At 46.6% G+C, this 20,829-nt stretch overlaps 1 protein-coding gene across 3 annotated transcripts in view; it reads right to left on the minus strand.

Moving 5' to 3' along the window:
- LOC147121444 (1-phosphatidylinositol 4,5-bisphosphate phosphodiesterase beta-4-like) overlaps nucleotides 1-20,829 on the minus strand; it is a 911,912-nt gene that overhangs the window by 497,642 nt on the left and 393,441 nt on the right. The window lies entirely within an intron of this gene.

Raw genomic sequence — 20,829 nt, forward strand, 5'->3', positions numbered from 1 at the left:
TGCACTCCCAGTGGGTGAGACACTGCACTGGGAGAACATCTTCATACAATTTGGGGACTTTAACCACCCCATGCACCAAATTAGATGTCATACATAGCAAGTAGTTGTGAACATTTGAGAGAAATTTGGCAAGATTAAAACTTTTTAACTTCATTGTCTTAATTTTAGGACATGAAAAAAATACAGTCAGACAATAAATACACAGAACTACAGATAGTCATTCTGTCTGTAAACATTGCAGAAGTATCCTAAAATTACTAACAACTTCTCTTGCTTCTAACAACTGACATGGTCCCTGTAGCTGTCTAGTGCCCCAAGCCACTTAGAACCTAATTGATATTTTAATTAAACTATGTTCCATAGCAATATAGTGCTGTATTTATGTAACATATGCTACACTGACAATGCACACAGCGGTAGCACTAATATAGTATCTGAGTGTGACTACAGATGTGAATAGAAATACCAAAATCTGATTTCCAAATGTTGGACAGCACAGGTCTGCACAAGAGTTGATTAAAATTGATTTCTTGCAGGCTACAAATGGAAGCAGCGGGTTGCTGTCCTTGTGATCAACATAAGAACATAAGAAATAGGAGCAGGAGTAGGCCAATCGGCCCCTCGAGCCTGCTCCGCCATTCAATAAGATCATGGCTGATCTGATCCTAACCGCCAATCCACTATCACAGAACCATCTCCTGAATCTAACAGAATTAGACACACGAAATAGGAGCAGGATCAGGCTACATGGCCCCTGGGCCCTCTCCACTACCCACAGGGCCATGACCGATCCGAACCTAGACTCATGTCCAAATTCCTGCCCGCTCCCCGTAACCCTTAATTCCCTTTACTTCTAGGAAACTGTCTATTTCTGTTTTAAATTTATGTAATGATGTAGCTTCTACAGCTTTTTGGGGCAGCATATTCCATGGACCTACCACCCTCTGAGTGAAGTAGTTCCTCCTCATCTCAGTTTTGAAAGAGCAGCCCCTTATTCTAAGACTATGCCCCCTAGTTCTAGTTCCACCCATCATCGGGAACATCTTCCCCGCATCCACCCGATCCAACCCCTTCACAATCTTATATGTTTCAATAAGATCGCCTCTCATTCTTCTGAAGTCCAATGAGTAGAGTCCCAATCTACTCAACCTCTCCTCATATGTCCATCCCCTCATCCCCGGGATTAACCGAGTGAACCTTCTTTGTACGTACACAACTAGGATGTCAGTTGGGGGTCTAACCTGATAAATATTAATGTTGATTGCCCTGTGTTGCTAGACTATAGATAAATGTATTGACCACACAGTTGACCATTATCCGGGCCTGTTGCTCTGGTTCCATGAAGTAACTGCTGGTGCACTCTGATGGATGTAAGAAGAAAGACTCACATTTCTATAGCGTCTTTCACAACCTCAGGACGTCCCAAAATGCTTTACAGCCAATGAAGTAAAGTCACTGTTGCAATGTAGGAAAAGCAGCAGCCAATTTACCCATAGCAAGTTCCCACAAAAAGCAATGTGAGAATGACCAGATAATCTTTTTTTGTGATGTAGATTGAAGGATAAATATTGGCCAGTGCACTGGGGATAACTCCGTGCTTTTCTTCGAAATAGTGGCGTGAAATCTTTTATGTCCACCTGAGAGAGCAGACGGGGGTTCGGTTTAACTTCCCATCCGAAAGACGGCTGCTTTGACAGTGCAGCACTCCCTCAGTGATGCACTAGAGTGTCAGCCTAGATTTTTGTGCTCAATTCTCTGGCCCAGCATTGTGCGGTTTACATATTGGTGGCCATTTGGTTCTTATTCATTGATAAGAATGTTAGCAGATTGATAAGTGCCATGATTATACTGTGAGAAATATCAATTGCATTGCTATCTCTATGGGCGGACCTGAGCTGGAGTATATAGAAATAATGAGGCTATGCATGATGTGCCAAAATGATTATATAAAAAATTACAACTGTGAGTTTTTCTTCCTTTGGGAAGAAGATATTGTTAATGAAAAGTGTCAGTAGAATATGATTGTATCTTACTTCAAATAATGTAACATGAATACCACATTTGGCTGGATATTCCGATCCCTACGGGTGTGTATGCGCTGCGTAAGGCCTGCTTTTACCAGGATAAGAGTTGAAAAAAGTTTTTTTCTTAATTTCCACTGATTTATCATTTAAAAATACTTTAAAAAAAGGTAAGTTTATTTTTAGTTCCGTTAAAAACTTTAATTATTTTTCTCAAAAATTTAAATTTTGGTTTAAAATAGTTAATTTGTATAATTTCAAATCATTTAAAAAATGTGATTTAAAAAAAATGTATTTGAAGTTTTACTGTGGTTTGGGGCTGATCTCCATTCATATAATTGACAGGTCTTCCTGTCAAATGTATGAATGGAGATTCCCTTCTCTGATTGGCTCCCCATGGCACACGTGATCCTAGGGACGCTGCAAACTGCCTGCGCCTCTGGGATACGTGGGCCCTGCACACCGGCAGTTTGGAGAGGCCCAGCAACAGAACTCTGTGCCTCTCGGGAGCCCTCTGGTAAGGGCGCAGATTTTTCCAGATCGCAGCCCTCCGCCTGCGATCGGAATATCTGGGCCAATGTATTTTGTCTTTGTTCAAGATTACTGTTATATAGAAAAGAAATATATTTTATTGGTTTATGAAGACAATTGTTTTTCCTATAATGAAGCTGGTTACAGAGGGAGGGAGATAGGGAGGAAGGAAGGAGGGAAGGAAGGTGTTTGCTTTTGTTATGGCCTTATTAACCTGCATTGCAACTTTTAGTGATTTGAGTATTTGTACTCCCACATCCCTTTTAGATTCCTATTTATTTATTATTATATTTTTGGTTTCTAGATGTTTTTCTATTTTCTCCTTTAGTATGGATTCCATTATTTTTCCTACTACCAATGTTAAGCTGACTGGTCTATAGTTCCCTGAACATGTTCTACCTATAAAATGAATAACTTGAAAATCGTGAAAATTATCTTAATGATTTTCTTTGGAAATAGGTAACTATTCAAGATTGATTACTGTAGTCAACTTGTTATTGATGCCAAAATAACAAAATTGTCCAAAATTGGTAAGACTTTTAGAAAATGAATTTTACAAACAATATAATTAACTCACTTTAAATTATAGTGTCGAGAACAATTTTTAAAGAGTTGAATGCTGATATCAGTTTACTTGATTGTCCAAAGATCAGCCGGAATGATTTCCTCTAGATACTATCAGTAGAACATTGCAAACACTGCAAAAGATTTCTTCTGGTTTGTATTTCTGGTGAAATTATGGAAGGATTCAAATAGAACATGTTGACATTTTCACGTAAAATACTAATCCTTCCGGACTCAATATCGAGTTCAACAATTTCAGATCATAACCTCGGCCCCTATTACTTTTTTACTTATAATTTTTTCCACCCCTTTGTTTTGGGTCCTCCTTTTCCCCCCACCCCCCCCCCTTTCCTTTTGTTTCTCTCTCTCACCTGGCAGCTGTCTCTTACCTGCCAGTACACTTCACACCTAATCTCAGCTGCCTTTTGTCTCCACGGGCCTATTACCATCTCGTCTGGCTTCGAATACCTTTTATTGTCTCTTTTGTTCGATCGCAGCCTTGCCTTCGATCTATTTTCTTTTCTTTCCAGTTTTGAAGAAGGGTTTCGACCCGAAACGTCAACTCAAATTTCTCTCCACGGATGTTGCCTGACCTGCTGAGTTTTTCCAGCATTTTCTGTTGTTAATACAGGAAATCTGCCTGAATTGGTTAACAATGTGACTATACATAGCAACTCAAGGAAATCATAAAACCCCTCGGGATTTACCACATATTTACCCTGTACGGAACATGCGCTCACATAATGTGCATAATGTACACAACATGAATACTTATAATGCATATGGTACATAACATGCTCTCGCATATAATACACACTATACATAATGGGGACGATTTTGTTGTTATTAATGTCATAGAGTCACAGAGTCATAGAGTTATACAGCACAGAAAGAGGCCCTTCGGCCCATCGTGTCCGCGCCAGCCATTAAGCTCTGTCTATTCTAATCCCATTTTTCAGCACTTGGTCCGTAGCCTTGTATGCTATGGCGTTTCAAGTGCTCATCTAAATGATTCTTGAATGTTGTGAGGGTTCCTGCCTCTACCACCTTTTCAGGCAGTGAGTTCCAGATTCCAACTGCCCTCTGGGTGAAAAAGTTTGTCCTCAAATCCCCTCTAAACCTCCTGCCCCTTACCTTGAAACTATTCCCCATGGTTATTGACCCCTCTACTAAGGGGAAACATTCCTTTATATCTACCGTATCTATGCCCCCCATAATTTTGTACACCTCAATCAGGTCCCCCCTCAGCCTTCTCTGCTCTAAGGAAAACAACCCCAGCCTGTCCAGTCTCTCTTCATAGCTGAAGCGCTCCAGCCCAGGTAACATCCTGGTGAATCTCCTCTGCACCCTCTCCAATGCAATCACATCCTTCCTATAGTGTGGCGACCAGAACTGCACACAGTATTCTAGCTGTGGCCTAACTAGCGTTTTGTACAGCTCCATCATAACCTCCCTGCTCTTATATTCTATGCCTCGGCTAATCCCATATGCCTTTTTAACCACCTTATCTATCTGTCCTGCTGCCTTCAGGGATCTATGTACATACACACCAAGGTCCCTCTGATCCTGTGTCCTTCCTAGGGTCCTACCATTCATTGTGTATTCCCTTGCCTTGTTAGTCCTCCCAAAATGCATCACCTCACACTTTTCAGGGTTAAATTCCATTTGCCACTGTTCTGCCCATCTAACCAACCCGTCTATATCGTCCTGTAGCCTGAGGCTTCCCTCCTCGTTATTTACCACTCCACCAATTTTCGTGTCATCTGCAAACTTACTGATCATACCTCCTACATTCATATCTAAATCATTAATGTACACTACAAACAGCAAAGGGCCCAGCACCGATCCCTGCAGTACACCACTGGACACAGGCTTCCAGTCACAAAAACAACCTTTGACCATCACCCTCTGCCTCCTGCCACTAAGCCAATTTTGAATCCAATGTGCCAAATTGCCCTGGATCCCATGGGCTCTTCTTGACCAGTCTCCCATGCGGGACTTTGTCAAAAGCCTTACTGAAGTCCATGTAGACTACATCAACTGCACTACCCTCATCCACACACCTAGTCACCCCCTTGAAAAATTCAATCAAATTGGTTAGACATGATCTCCCCCTGACAAAGCCATGCTGACTATCCTTGATTAATCCTTGCCTCTCCAGATGGAGACTAATTCTGTCCCTCAGAATTTTTTCCAGTAATTTCCCTACCACTGATGTGAGGCTCACTGGCCTGTAATTCCCTGGTTTATCCCTACTACCCTTCTTGAATAATGGTACTACGTTAGCTGTCCTCCAGTCCTCTGGCGCCTTCCCTGTGGCCAGAGAGGATCTGAAAATTTGTGTCAGAGCCCCTGCAATCTCCTCCCTTGCCTCACACAGCAGCCTGGGATACATCTCGTCTGGGCCTGGGGATTTATCAACTTTTAAGCCCGCTAAAACCGCTAGTACCTCCTCCCTCTCAAGACTAATTTGTTCAAGTATATCACAATCCCCCTGCCTGATTTCTACGCCTACATCGTCCTTCTCCATAGTGAACACAGATGCAAAATATTCATGTAAAACCTCACCTACATCTTCCGGCTCTACACACATATTGCCACTTTGGTCCCTAATGGGCCCTACTCTTTCCCTGGTTATCCTCTTGCCCTTAATATATTTATAAAACACCTTGGGATTTTCCTTTATTTTGCCCGCCAGTGTTTTTTCATGCCCCTTCTTCGCTCTCCTAATTTCTTTTTAAAGTACCCCCCTGCACTTTCTCTATTCCTCTAGGGTTTCCACTGTTTTTAGTCCTTTGTATCGGCCAAAAGCCTCCCTTTTTTTCCTAATCCATTCTTGTATATCTCTCCACATCCAGGGTTCCCTGGGTTTGTTGGTCCCACCCTTGAACTTTACGGGAACATGTTGGCGTTGTACTCTCTCTATTTCCTTTCTGAAAGACTCCCAGTGCTCTGATGTGGATTTTCCTACAAGTAGCTGATCCCAGTCCACTTTGGCCAGATCCTGCCTTATCATATTAAAATCGGCCTTCCCCCAATTTAGAACCTTTATTTCTGGTTCATCTTTGTCCTTTTCCGTGACTACCTTAAATCTCAACGAATTATGGTCACTGTCACCAAAATGCTCTCCTACTGACACTTCTACCACTTGCCCGGCTACATTCCCTAGAATTAGGTCCAGAATCGCCCCCTCTCTTGTAGGACTTTCTACATGCTGGCTCAAAAAGCTCTCCTGGATGCACTTTCATCTAAGCCTGTCACACTCTGACTATCCCAGTTAATATTGGGGAAATTGAAATCCCCTATTATTACTACCCTATTATTTCTACACTTCTCTGAGATATGCCTACATATCTGTTCCACTATCTTCCCCTGACTGTTTGGGGGCCTATAGTACACTCCCAGCAAAGTGCTTGCCCCCTTTTTGTTTTTAAGTTCTACCCATATGGCCTCATTAGAGGAACCTGCTAAGATATCATCCCTCCTTACAGCAGTAATTGACTCCTTGATTAATATTGCGACACCTCCTCCTCTTTTACACCCCCTCTGTCTCGCCTGAAGATTCTATACCCCAGAATATTGAGCTGCAAGTCCTGCTCCTCCCTCAACCATGTCTCTGTGATAACATCATACTCCCATGTGTTCATCAACACCTTCAATTCATCTGCCTTACTCGCAAGACTCCTTGCATTAAAATAAATGCCATCCAGCCTTGCCATACTCCCTTGTGCCATTACATATTTGCTCTGCCTTCCAGACTGACCTTTTTTCCCCTCTATATTTGGCTGTGCATCACCCCCTACTATAGCTCCACTCCATATCCCATCCCCCTGCCAAGTTAGTTTAAATTCCCCCCCAACAGTACTAGCAAACCTCCCCGCAAGGATGTTGGTCCCGTTTCAGTTCAGGTGCAACCCGTCTGACTTGTACAGGTCCCACCTTCCCCAGAAGCAGACCCAGTGATCCAGGAAACTAAAGCCCTCCCTCCTGCACCAACTCTTTAACCATGCATTCATCTGCTCTATCCTCCTATTCCTATACTCACTAGCACGTGGCACCGGGAGTAATCCAGAGATTACAACCTTTGAGGTCTTGCTTTTCAATCTGCTACCTAGCTCCCTAAATTCTTGTTACAGGACCTCATCCCTCTTTCTACCCATGTCGTTGGTACCAATGTGAACCATGACCTCTGACTGTTCACCCACCCCCTTCAGAATGTGGGTGCATTGAATTGTCTGGACACAGTATATAGAGGAAAATTGTGTGGGGAGGATTGTACTTTTGTAAAGGAGACAGCGCAATTCTCTGTCCAATAATTTAATCTCACGTAAAGTGCCCACTGTACATAATAGGCTGAATTTTAATGGGGAAAGCGGGTTGGGGGTGGGGGGGCTTCGAGGCGGTCGGGAAACCTAGGAGAACGGGTTTACCGCAGGCCCTGCCGACTTTAACGGCAGGGCCTGATTTGCATTTGAAGCCTCTGTTTCCCACCCGCAGTCAGCCAGATGGAGAGGCTAGCTGGCTGCGGGCGGGTAGGCCTGCGGCACTAGACCGCAGAGAGGAGGGAGGGAGGGAAGGATTGGGTAGGTGCTGGAATCGGCCAGTGGAGGATGGGGGGGGAGGTGGGGGGGGAGAAAGAAAGAGGATCGGGGCCTCGTGGGGGGATCGGAGGCCTGGGGAGGGGTGAGGGGTCTCCAATCGCAGAGGTGGGTTAGGCAGGGTCCCTGGATCCAGAAGGTAACTGTAAAGGCACTTACCTCCTGGATAGAAACATACATAGAAGATAGGAGCAGGAGTAGGCCATTCGGCCCCTCGAGCCTGCTCCGCCATTCAATGAGATCATGGCTGATCATCCAAATTCAGTACCCTGTCCCTGCCTTCTCTCCATATCCCTTGATGCCTTTAGCCTTAAGAAATATATCTAACGCCTTCTTGAATATATTTAATGAATTGGCCTCTACTGCCTTCTGTGGTAGAGAATTCCACAGGTTCACCACTCTCTGGGTGAAGAAATTCCTCCTCATCTCTGCCCTAAATGGCTTACCCCTTATCCTTAGACTGTGACCCCTGGTTCTGGACTCCCCAGTCATCGGGAACATCCTTCCTGCATCTAGTCTGTCTAGTCCTGTTAGAATTTTATAAGTTTCAATGAGATCTCCTCTCATTCTTCTAAACTCCAGCGAGTATAAGCCCAATCGACCCAATCTCTCCTCATACGTCATTCCTGCCATCCCAGGTATCAGCCTGGTGAATCTTCACTGCACTCCCTCCATGGCAAGAACATCCTTCCTCAGATAAGGCGACCAAAACTGCACACAATACTCAATATGTGGTCTCACCAAGGCCCTGTACAACTGCAGCAAGACATCCTTGTTCCTGTACTCGAACCCTCTCACTACGAAGGCCAACATGCCATTTGCCTTCTTAACCGCCTGCTGCACCTGCATGCTTACCTTCAGCGACTGGTGCACAAGGACACCCAGGTCTCGTTGCACTTCCCCTTCTCCCAATCTATTGCCATTCAGATAATAATCTGCCTTCCTGTTTTTGACACCAAAGTGGATAACCTCGCATTTATCCACGTTATACTGCATCTGTCATGCTTCTGCCCAATCACCCAACCTGTCCAAATCATACTGGAGTTTCTCGGCATCCTCCTCACAGCACACACGCCCACCCAGCTTTGTGTCATCTGCAAACTTGGAGATATTACATCTAGTTCCCTCGTCTAGATCATTAATATATATTGTGAATAGCTGGGGTCCTTGGACTGATCCCTGCGGTACCCCACTAGTCACTGCCTGACACTCGGAAAAAGACCCATTTACTCCAACTCTTTGCTTTCTGTCTGCCAACCAGTTCTCTGTCCAAGTCAATACCTTGCCCCCAATCCCATGTGCCTTAACTTTACACGCTAATCTCTTATGCGGGACCTTATCGAAAGCCTTCTGAAAGTCCAAATACAGCACATCCACTGGTTCTCCCTTATCTATTTTACCAGTTACATCCTCAAAAAATTCCAGATTAGTCAAGCACGGTTTACCTTTTGAAAATCCATGTTGACTTTGTCCGATCCTGTCACTGTTTTCCAAGTGCTCTGCTATTACATCTTTTATAATGGACTCTAGCACTTTCCCCATTACCGATGTCAGGCTATAATTCCCCGTTTTCTCTCTGCCACCTTTTTTGAATAGTGGGGTAACATTAGCTACCCTCCAATCCTCTGGAAGCAGTCCTCACCTTGCTGCAGCTGCCGGGTTTTACGAGGTGTGTAAAACCCGACCAACTACAGTTAAATAGAAAATGGAGGTTAAAGAAGGTGCTTCCAGTCTCATTATAATATTTAAATAGACTGCCCACCTCCTGACAGCGGGTTGGCTGCCTGCCTCCCGTCCCGTCTCCGTTAAAATCTGAAGTTCGCGGGTTGGAGGCGGGTTCAGGTCGGTAGTCACATTTTTAACACATGAACTACCCCCACACACCCAACCCACCCGTTTTTTTTAAGGTCAAAATTCCCCCCAATGTTTTCACTTATGATGTACACAAAATAAATGGTCTCACATACAATGCACACATCGGTCTCGCATGCAATTCGCACTGTATGCAATATACTCTCAAACAAACTACATATTGCACACATGCTCATTTATAATGTACATGGTACATAAGCTGCTATCACATACAATGCACACTGTACAAAGTATACTCATATAATGCGCTGCACACAATATGCTCACATTTAATCTGCATTATATGCACCATGCTGTCTCATATAATGCATGCTGTGCATAACATGCTCTCATATATAATACATTGTATACAACTTGCTCGCACATACTCTAATAACTAATGAACATCAAATATAATGTGCTCTTGCATATACTGGAGATTGTACATAGCACATCCCTAAATCTGCAAAAATTGCAATTCATTTCAGGGCATTTTGCAATGTAAAATAGACTACTTTTATATTCAAAAATCACTCTGAAGCTCAAGTTTCTAAGTATGCACTCACTTACAATACAGCTCTTGAGGCTCAATTAATTTTAATTGTAAAATAGTGTGCATTACACATGAAAATTAGAACACATCATACATCAGCTACAGTATAAGCTTACATAGAAAATAGCTAAAATACTTTAATTGACATCAAACATTTGATTTAATTCCTATACAAATATAATCTACTTTTTAAAGCTTATGTTATTTTGCTCCAGCTATCAGCTAACAAAAAACCTGATCACCATGACTGCAACTTGTCAGCTATGCACATTCTACAGTTTTAAAATAAACAGCCACCACAGTCCAGAGAATGAAAATCATATGGTCCAGAAATTTGAAGGAACCTCGCCCGTTTTTCAGGCGCAAATCGGGCACCTAAGCATCTAAAATGGCAGGCTCATTACACGCCACCCGCCATATTGATAAAGGCAGAAAAAGGTGTCCAGAGTCAGCGCCTGAAACAGGCATTTGATGATCCCTATGAAAAACTGGCTGCTCTGAATGCAACAAGCGCCGGGTTCTACCCGCTTCCTCTCTCCAGATTGCTCCACCACCCATGCCCCCACTCTGCCAAACGCGGTTGCACTCCCGCCCCACTCCATCACAAAGATTGCCGAACTATACCTCTGAAACATTGCCAGTCTCCGGCTCACCTCAGCCCATCTACTGCTAAAACCCTGATCGATGCCTTTGTGGCCTACCAACGCCAACGTTTCAATGCTCTCCTGCGCCCATCATCCAACCTCCGCTAACTTTATCTTATCCATAACTCTGCTCGCCTAATCGGCCCCCACACCAAATTCTGCTCACCGATCGCTCCTGTCCGCGCTGACCTACATTGGCTCCCAGTCCTGCAACACCTCCTATCTCTGTAACCTCTTTCATCCCTACAACCTCGTAGAACTTTCCTTACCTCTAATTCTGGCCACTATTCCTACCCCCTCTCCCAGTTCCACCACTGGTGGCCATATCTTTAGCCAACTTGGCCTCTGGAATTGCCTCCCTGAACAATCCACCTCTCCTTGTCCCTCTCCTCCTTTAAGACCCTCCTTAAAACCTAATTCTTAGAACAAGATTTTAGTCACCCTTGGTTCTTTGGCTTGGTATCCATTCCTTTTTTTTTGGACTAGATCTCACTGAAGCTCCTTTGGACGTTTTTATACGTTAAAGGCGCTATATAAATGCAAGTTGTTGTTGTTGGCTGAAACTGAGTCATTTACCAAGAAGAAACAATCATTAGACAGCTGTTCAATGGCCCAGAATAACTCAGTGTTTTTTTTCTGACAAACCACAAGCCTTATCATACACCCTCTATATTTAAGTTCCTGTGAGGGACAGTTGTTAAGTGATAATAGCTCTTCAATGTAATGACAAAAAAAACAGAAGCCATAGTACAAAAGGTTCCTGTTGGTGTTCATTTATCAGGGAAACCAAAGCTGAGAACTGAATGTTCCAGGGTACTGAACATTTAGGAAGGACAGACAAAAAGGAAAAGGAGGTGGCATAGCGCTGTTAATAAGGGATGAGATTGGTACGGTAGAGATAAAAGATCTTGGGCTAGATTTTCAGTATAGGCAGTTTTGGGGCGCTAGCTTTAGCGCCCGCCCGAAGTTAGCGCCCGCCCCAAAGTAGCGCCCCGTTGCCGGGAATTCAGTGGCTTCGCCCTAAGAGGTTGGTGGAGCGCTAAAAGAGGCGTTCCACTACTCTCTTTAGGCGCTAAGCCGGCGGTCCAGAGGGATAGCGCCCAGGCGGGGCGCAGCACGGGTGCGGTCATTTTTGCACTGACAGCAGACACCGTGGTGCCGACCAGCTCTTAAAGGGGGAAGGGACGAATTGGTCTGCTGCCACGCCCTGCACACTGCAGCCTTGCAAAGAGGCCTCAACACTACTGCTCAGCCCCAGGGAGTCATGGCAACGCCAGAGAAGGCCCGTCAGCGTGCCCTGCGCTTCTCAGAGGGTGATCTGGACATAATGGTCACAGCTCTGGAGGTGAGGCGCAAGATCTTGTTTCCAGAGAGTGGGAGGAATCCAACCCACCACGACTACACCAAAGCCTGGAAGCAGATCGCCCAGAGGGTGACGTTCACCGGCGAGGCCCCCAGGACCCACAAACAATGCCGTAAGAAATACAACGATCTGACCAGGATTGTGAGGGTGAGTAGCCTTTCCAGTCTCCTCCTCATTCTTGCATGTACACCTGACATGATGGGCAAAGGGACCTGAAAGTCCTTTTGGCCAGCCCTCAGCCAGCAGCATTGGGACAGTCATGAGCATCAAATGGCCATTCGACACTCTACACTTTGGCCAAGCTATTCCACCATGGGAGGCAGTGGACAGTACATCAGGGCTTCACTCTGTCCAAGCTATTCCACCATGGGAGGCAGTGCACACTACATCAGGGCTTCACTCTGTCCAAGCTATTCCACCATGGGAGGCAGTGCACACTACATCAGGGCTTCACTCTGTCCAAGCTATTCCACCATGGGAGGCAGTGGACAGTACATCAGGGCTTCACTCTGTCCAAGCTATTCCACCATGGGAGGCAGTGCACACTACATCAGGGCTTCACTCTGTCCAAGCTATTCCACCATGGGAGGCAGTGCACACTACATCAGGGCTTCACTCTGTCCAAGCTATTCCACCATGGGAGGCAGTGCACACTACATCAGGGCTTCACTCTGTCCAAGCTATTCCACCATGGGAGGCAGTGGACAGTACATCAGGGCTTCACTCTGTCCAAGCTATTCCACCATGGGAGGCAGTGCACACTACATCAGGGCTTCACTCTGTCCAAGCTATTCCACCATGGGAGGCAGTGCACACTACATCAGGGCTTCACTGCGCACTTACAGCCCGTCCTTTCTCTTGCAGGCTAAAGTAGCGTTTAATCGCCAGGCCCGTGCCAGGGGTGGCCGCGCCAAGCTGCAGAAGCTCACTCGGCTGGAGGAGCGCGTGTGTGTGCTCATGGGAGCCCGTGTGATTGTCCCCACAGCGTGCGGTGTATCCGACCCTCCACTGCCCGGCAATGGTAAGGACCTCGCCTTTTGGCCCTCTCGCGTCGCACTGGCCCATCCGAGCTACCTCCTTTGCCACTGTCCCACCAATGCGCTGAATCCCACCAGTCCTAACTCCCTCGCTGACGCCGTCTCCTCACTCTGAAGCTACTCTTGTGCATTCCTGCTTTCAGCTGGTGACGACCAGGACCCTGAGGCTGCCAGTGACAGCACCTCCAACCAGGAGGAGGAGGAGGAGCAAGCCGGACCTTCGGGGGAACAGTCACGTCCCGCAGGAGAGGAGGAAATGCTTGACACCTCCTCACTGGACGAGTGCCTGGAGGAACTGTCGCAGGGCAATGCAGCTTCTGGGACCAGTGGCGTCCAGCCACCCAGCAGCCGTGCGCGTGGCCCGCGGCCTTCTCCCCAAAGGGGGGAAGGATCAGAGGGGAGTGCTGCTGCTCGGCACACTCGCCGTCACCAACGCGGCAAGGGTCCCCTAGTTCGGCCCCCTCCTCCCCAGCGGGAGAGTCGCGACTCCAGTCCGGACACCTTCACTTCGGAGGAGGTGCGGAAGCTCGATCAGATGGCCGACGACTCGGACCGGCGCCACACGGAGCTCATGAGCGTGGTGGGGCGCATGCCTGAGGCCATCGAGTCGCTGGCGACCAGTGTGCGCGAGTTCGGGGCAGCAACTGCCGCGACTGGCCGCATGCTAACTGATGCCGTCAAGACCCTGGCGGATGTGATGCGCGCGCACACCAGGACCACAGGGCCACTCACTGCTGCCACACGCGCTGTCTCAGGCAGGCATCGCCAGGGCAGGCGCCGCGCTGGACCATCCCAGCAAGCCGGCCGTCGGCTGATTGCTGTGGATCCTGCAGTGCGGGCCCGGCCGAGTGCCACCGCGCCACAGCACCAGCCAGCGCATCCCAGACGCCAGCTGGCCCACATTGCGCCATCCGTCGCCGCCATTCCCCCTCTGGGGCGTCAAGGGCAAGCGGCTGCAGCTGATGGTGGCCAGGCTCAGGTGCGCCACTCAGGAGACGGCCCCTCGAGGCCCAAACGCCGTGTAGGCCGCCCCCCAGCGGCATCTGGCGGAAGGGCATCTGAGCCTCAGGCGCCTTCCCCCAGCCTCGCAGCAGCCACTGGGCAGAGCTTGCGAAGGAGCAGCAGGCAGGGCAGGGGAGGCAAAATGCTGGCCAAGGTCTCGCCCTCGCGGGCCACTCAGTAGAGGGTGTGGCCAGCTTTCCTTTAATATGGCGGTGGCCATCTTTATTTTGCCCATGGTTGTGCTTTTGGAGGGCTTTTTTTTTGCGTTAGGCCGACGTTGAGGCCCGGTTTCAATAAAGGTGGAGTGGCTCCTCCCCAGTTTGTGGGAGTGAGTCGTTTGTTGGGCTTTTTGTGGGGCCCGTTTATTGTTTTTGGGGATTCATGTGGGAAGGGCTTTTCATTTTTGTGTAATAAAAAATTATCTTTATTCATGCAGTCTCCATGGTTGTTCTTCTTAGTGTTTGTTGGCTTCGCCGGCTGAGGGCTTGCGGAGCGGCTGCATTCATCTTCCCTCATGGCCCCTGGCCATTCCCTGACAGGGGGCTTAGAAGTACCGTGTAATAAGGTGGCGTCGTGCGGCCCTTGGCCCTGGTCGCTCCCTCCTGGGAACGTACTCCTGCTCCTCCTCCTCCTCCTCCTCCTCCTCCTCATGCTCCTCCTGCTCCTCCTCCTGAGGTGCTGGTCCAACGTCAGGTGGCAGTGCCTGAGTCCTGCGGATAGCCAGGTTGTGTAGCATGCAGCAAACCACCACAAATTGGGAGACCCAGTCCGGCGAATACTGGAGAGCTCCTCCGGAGCGATCAAGGCAGCGGAACCGCTGCTTGAGGACCCCAATAGTTAGCTCGATGATGTTGCGGGTGGTTTGATGGCTCTCGTTGTAGGCCTCTTCAGCAGCGGTCCTGGGCGCGCGGAGCGGGGTCATGAGCCAGGTGCACAAAGGATAGCCTTTGTCCCCGAGTAGCCATCCTCTTGGGGGAGGCTGTGCCTGGAACATGTCATGCACAGTACTCTGCCGCAGGATAAAGGCATCGTGGCTGCTGCCTGGGAAGCTGGCATTGACTGCCATGATGCGCTGCTTGTGGTCACAGACCAGCTGCACATTCAGAGAATGGTAGCCCTTCCTGTTGCGATACTGCTCGCCATGCTCCAGAGGGGCCCGCAAAGCCACATGCGTACAGTCAATGGCGCCCTGCACCAAGGGGAATTCCCCGAGTCTGGAAAATCCCAATGCGCGCTGATGCTGGCTCTCCAGGGCCATGGGGAAGGAGATGAATTGGCTTCTCCTTCTGAACAGTGCTTCGGTCACCTGGCGGATGCAGCGATGCGCGCCGTACTGGGAGATGTTTGCTATGTCCCCAGCAGCGTATTGGAAGGAGCCGGTGGCATAGAAGTTCAATGCCACTGTCACCTTCACTTCCACCGACAGAGACGTCCTGCACCTGAGCTTTGGCCGCAGATCTCGGCGAAGCAGGTGGCAGATCTCTGCAATCACCCCCTTTCGGAATCGGAGCCTTTTAACACATCGCGCGGCACTCATGTTTAGGTAGGAGCGCTGCTGGCGGTATAGCCTGACTGGGTAAGGCCTACGTGGCCGACGCCTGTAGCCCCCTCTGCCTCTAGCCAGGGCTGCCCCTCTCACAATGCGTCTGCGAGCCCTACGGACATGGAGCTGCAGCTCCGCGTTGGCACCCCATGCAACCCCCATCAAATCCTGGCAAACACTCTAATTTCCAAATGGCCACTTGCAGCGCTGTTGCCTGAGTCCAAAAATACCTGGCTCTTGCTGCTTGAAACCAGTTAGCTATCCTCCTTGTTGTGTCTCCAGAAATGCGTTGCACAAGACTGTTTTCTGAAAAAAGGATGGCCTTTATACTGGAGAGGACGTTCCCTTTAATTAGCGCCCCCCGGGGCCCGCGCTGGTTGTGTTGCGTTCCTTTTTCCAAACGCTCCGGCCGCCCGCCGCACAATGGGGCGGTCCGACTGAAGTTTGCAATCGGGGCGGCCAAAGGGCGTTGCACGAGGATGTGACGTCATTTTCTGCGCGCGCATCCGGGCGGGCGCTAAACTTTGCGCCGGCGCTAACGGGCAACTTAATTTGGGGCGGGGCGCAAACTGCGCTGCGCCTGGGCGCTACACGCATAGCGCCCGGAAATCACTTCTCTTAAGGCGCTAACTGCTGGCGCAAGCAACTGAAAATCTAGCCCCTTGACTTGGCAGATCGTGTTGTAGAACTGGAATCAGTTTGGGTGGAGCTAAGAAACAGCAAAGGGCGGAAAACATTGGTGGGAGTTGTCTATAGGTCACCAAACAGTAGTGGTAATGTAGGGCACAGTATCAATCAAAGATTAGGAGTGCATGTAACAAGGGCAATATGGTAATCATGGGGGATTTTAATCTACATATTGACTGGGCAAATCAAATTACCACCAATGGTGTGGAGGACGAATTTTTGGAATGCATGTAAGATGGTTTCCCGGATCAGTATGTGGAGGAACCAACCAGGGAACAGGCTATTCTGAATCTGTTACTGTGTAATGAGAAAGGGCTAATCAATAATCTTGTGGTAAAGGGGCCTTTAGAGACAAGTGGCCATAATATGATTAAATTTTACATTAAGTTTGAGAGTGATGTAGTCCAATCTGAAACTAAGGTCTTCAATCTAAACAGAGGAAACTACAAGGGTATGAGGGACAAGTTAGCCATGGTAGATTGGGTGACTACACTAAAAGGTATGAAGGTGGATATACAATGGCTAACATTCAAGGAAATAATGCATAATTTGCAACAAACATATATTCCTCTAAGTCATAAAAACCCAAAAGGAAAAGTGATCCAACCATGGCTAACAAAAGAAATTAAAGTTAGTATTAAGTCAAAGGAGGAAGCTTATAAAGTTGCCAGAAAAAGCGGTCAGCCTGAGGATTGGGATCTTTTTAGCAATCAGCAAAGGGGGACCAAGAAATTGATAGAGGGAAAATGGAATAAGAACACAAACTAGTGAAAAATATAAAAACGGATTGTAAAAGCTTCTATAGGTATGTGAAAAGGAAGAGACTGGCGAAGGTAAATGTAGGTCCTTTACAGTCAGAGACGGGAGAATTTATAATGGGGAATGAGGAAATGGCAGAGAAATTAAATACATACTTTGTTTCTGGGTTCCCAGAAATACGAGAAAACCAAGGGAGTGGCGAGAATGAGGAATTAAAGAAATTATTAGTAAAAAAACAGTACTAGCAAAATTAATGGGACTAAAAGTCAATAAATCCCAAGGACCGGATGACCTACATCCTAGGGTTTTGAAAGAGGTGGCCATTGGGATAGTGGACGCATTGGTTGTCATCTTCCAAAATTCTATAGATTCTGGAACGGTTCCTGCAGATTGGAGGATAGCAAATGTAACCCCGCTATTTAAGAAAGGAGGGAGAGAGAAAACGGGGAACTACAGACCTGTTAGCCTCACATCAGTAGTTGGGAAAATGCTGGAATCTATTATAAAGGATGCAATAACTGGGCACTTAGAAACTAATAGGAAGATTGGGCAGAGTCAACATGGATTTATGAAAGGGAAATCCTGTTTGACAAACCTATTGGGAGTTCTTTGAGGATGTAACTGGTGGGGTAGACAAAGGGGAACCGGTAGATGTGGTGTATCTGGATTTTCAGAAGGCCTTCGATAAGGTCCCACACAAGAGGTTGGTGAACAAAATTAGGGCACATGGAATTGGGGGTAATATACTAGCATGGATTGTGAATTGGTTAACAGACAGAAAACAAAGAGTAGGGATAAACGGGTCTTTTTCAGGATGGCAGGCTGTGACTAGTGGGGTACCGCAAGGATCGGTGCTTGGGCCCCAGCTATTCACAATCTATATCAATGATTTGGATGAGGGGACTAAATGTAACATTTCCAAATTTGCTGATGACACAAAGCTAGGTGTCAGTGTCAGTTGCAAAGAGGATGTGAAGAGGCTTCAAGGGGATCTCGACAAGCTCAGTGAGTGGGCGAGAACATGGCAGATGGAATATAACGTGGATAAATGTGAAGTTATCCACTTTGGTAGAAAAAACAGAAAGGCAGAGTATTTCCTAAATGGTGAAAGATTGGGGAATGCAGATGCTCAAAGGGACCTGGGTGTCCTTGTACATGAGTCACTGAAAGTGAATGTGCAGGTGCAGCAAGCCACTAGGAAGGCAAGTGGTATGTTGGCCTTCATTACAAGAGGATTTGAGTACAGGAGTAAAGAAGTCTTACTCCAATTATATAGGGCCTTGGTGAGACCATACCTGGAGTACTGTGTACAATTTTGGTCTCCTTACCTAAGGAGGGATATACTTGCCATAGAGGGAGTGCAACGAAGGTTCACAAGATTGATTCCTGGGATGGCGGGACTGTCGTATGAGAAGAGATTGAGTAAACTAGGCCTGTATTCTCTTGAATTCAGAAGACTGAGAGGGGATCTCATTGAAGCATACAAAATTATTACAGGGCTTGATAGGGTGGATGCTGGAGAATGTTTCCCTTGGCTGGGGTGTCTAGAACCAGGGGCCACAGCCTCAGGATAAAGGGTAGGCCATTCAGGACTGAGATGAGAAGAAATTTCTTCACACAGAGAGTGGTGAATATTTGGAATTCTCTACTCCAGAGGGCTCTAGAGGCTCAGTCATTGAGGATATTCAAAACTGAAGTCAATAGATTTCTGACTAGTAAGGGCATCAAGGGATATGGCGATAGGGCCGGTGAATGGAGTTGAGGCAGAAGATCAGCCATGATCTCATTGAATGATGGAGCAGGCTCGAAGGGCCAAATGGCCTACACCTGCTTCTATTTCTTATGTTCTTATGCTCACTTTAGATGGCAAAAAGGCAAAATTGTAGTTATCGTGAATTTTTGATATGCTCTTTCCTGATAAATCTTAATATTGTGACATACCTATTCACAAATATACTTTACGCGTACAGTGTGAAGTAACATGCCACAAACAAACAAAAAAATACTGCAAATTTGTCTTTTGAAGAAGTCTCTTAATACCTAATAGTGTACATCGATTAAGGACCCTGCTTGGTTAATAGGAACTCAAACTGTCTTATTATCATACACAATACTGTTAGTAGACATATACAATATATTAAAGGGCTTGTGTATAGCACACACTTCTTGTCTACATTCCATATTTCCTGTGTCACAATTTTATGTCAACATTTTTAATAGAAAAATTCAAGGTGAGCTTGTCCTCCCCTGAAACCTGTGTTATCCTTGGCTTAGTGGTTGCTGCTGAATCAGAAGTTCAAGGGGTCAAGCCCCATGCCCGATCCCCCACCCCAGGGTGGAGGTGGTCTGATCCCCGAACCCGGAGGGGCGGGAAAAGCTTGGGGAGCCAGGGCGGAAGCACTTACCTTCTCCCCGAATCTGTCCTCGCCTCCCTTCAGCTGCCGGGTTTCCCGAGGCCTGGAAAACCCGGCCGACTAGGGTTAAAACTGCAAAGCAGGTTAAATCTGAGGCTGCCAGCCTCATTACAATGTGGGAGCAGGTTGGCTGACTGCCCCTTGGGCCGCCTCCATTAAACCCGGAAGTGGGCGAGTTGGGGGTGGGTTGAGGTTGGTTTGAGATTTTTTAAGTTTTAACATCTCACGCGACCCCAACCCACCCGTTTTGGGGTTTTAGAGTCAGCCCAATGCATCTTCATTTCTATCGAGAAATTGTTTTTTATTTTTAGTGACCCTGTAACTTTGTTCACCAAACATAAAAATTAGAGTACAAGTCTAACCTTCATATATGCTAATAGATTCCCATTGTTCACTACCATTCTGCTGGGAGTCTGTACACATGCGTTTTTTGCTGCCTATGTACTGATTGTGGTGGAAGGCAGAACTTGAAGCTCCTAGGAATTCTACTCCAATTGATTGGCATAATTCGTGGGTGCTTGGGATGGGCTTCTTTTAACACTTAGATGATCTCCCATAGAGTTACTGATGTACACACAAAATTTACAGGTCATACTAACACAGCTCAAGTTATAATTCCATATATTGAGGCATTAATTTCATTCTTATTTATGGTGAGCAACTCAATGATATAAAAAATGCATTCAATATATAAATTCTTTAAATTTCGTCAACAAATAGTTACTAAATTTAGTCAGTAACTGAATTACTAAATTCAGGCAATAAGGTAATTAATTTCAGTCAATAACTGAACAATTTATTTAGCTAGTAACTAGCTTAATTATTCAGTCAGTAATTTAATACTTCAATACCGTATAGCTAAATAACCATACATGAAATGTATTCAAGTATGTTTTACACATCTAAGATCTTAACATTAATTTCCAACCCTTATTTTTCACATCCTAACCCTCCTAATAGCCACATGCTGAAGCTCTTAATAGCTACATACCCGCAATATCTAAATCCACTTGTTTTTATTGTTCACATTGGATGATTTTCAATACATATATCCCAGTCTTCTTCCATATGGTAGTAGCAAAGCAAATCAAATGTCAATATCTAAGTTGTATATTCAGACCATAGCTTCCAGTGTAACAACGTGGATATCTTGTAGGCTGCCTGCGAATTTCCTCTGAGGACAGTGATCAATTATGTGCTCCAGGGTCTGATTAGGAGCTCCACAGTCACATGATGGGGATGCTTTAATCTTCCATTTATGG

The sequence above is a fragment of the Somniosus microcephalus genome, chromosome 3, assembly GCF_052327205.1.
Source record: "Somniosus microcephalus isolate GS21.2 chromosome 3, FLI_Smic_1.0, whole genome shotgun sequence".
Taxonomy (NCBI): domain Eukaryota; kingdom Metazoa; phylum Chordata; class Chondrichthyes; order Squaliformes; family Somniosidae; genus Somniosus; species Somniosus microcephalus.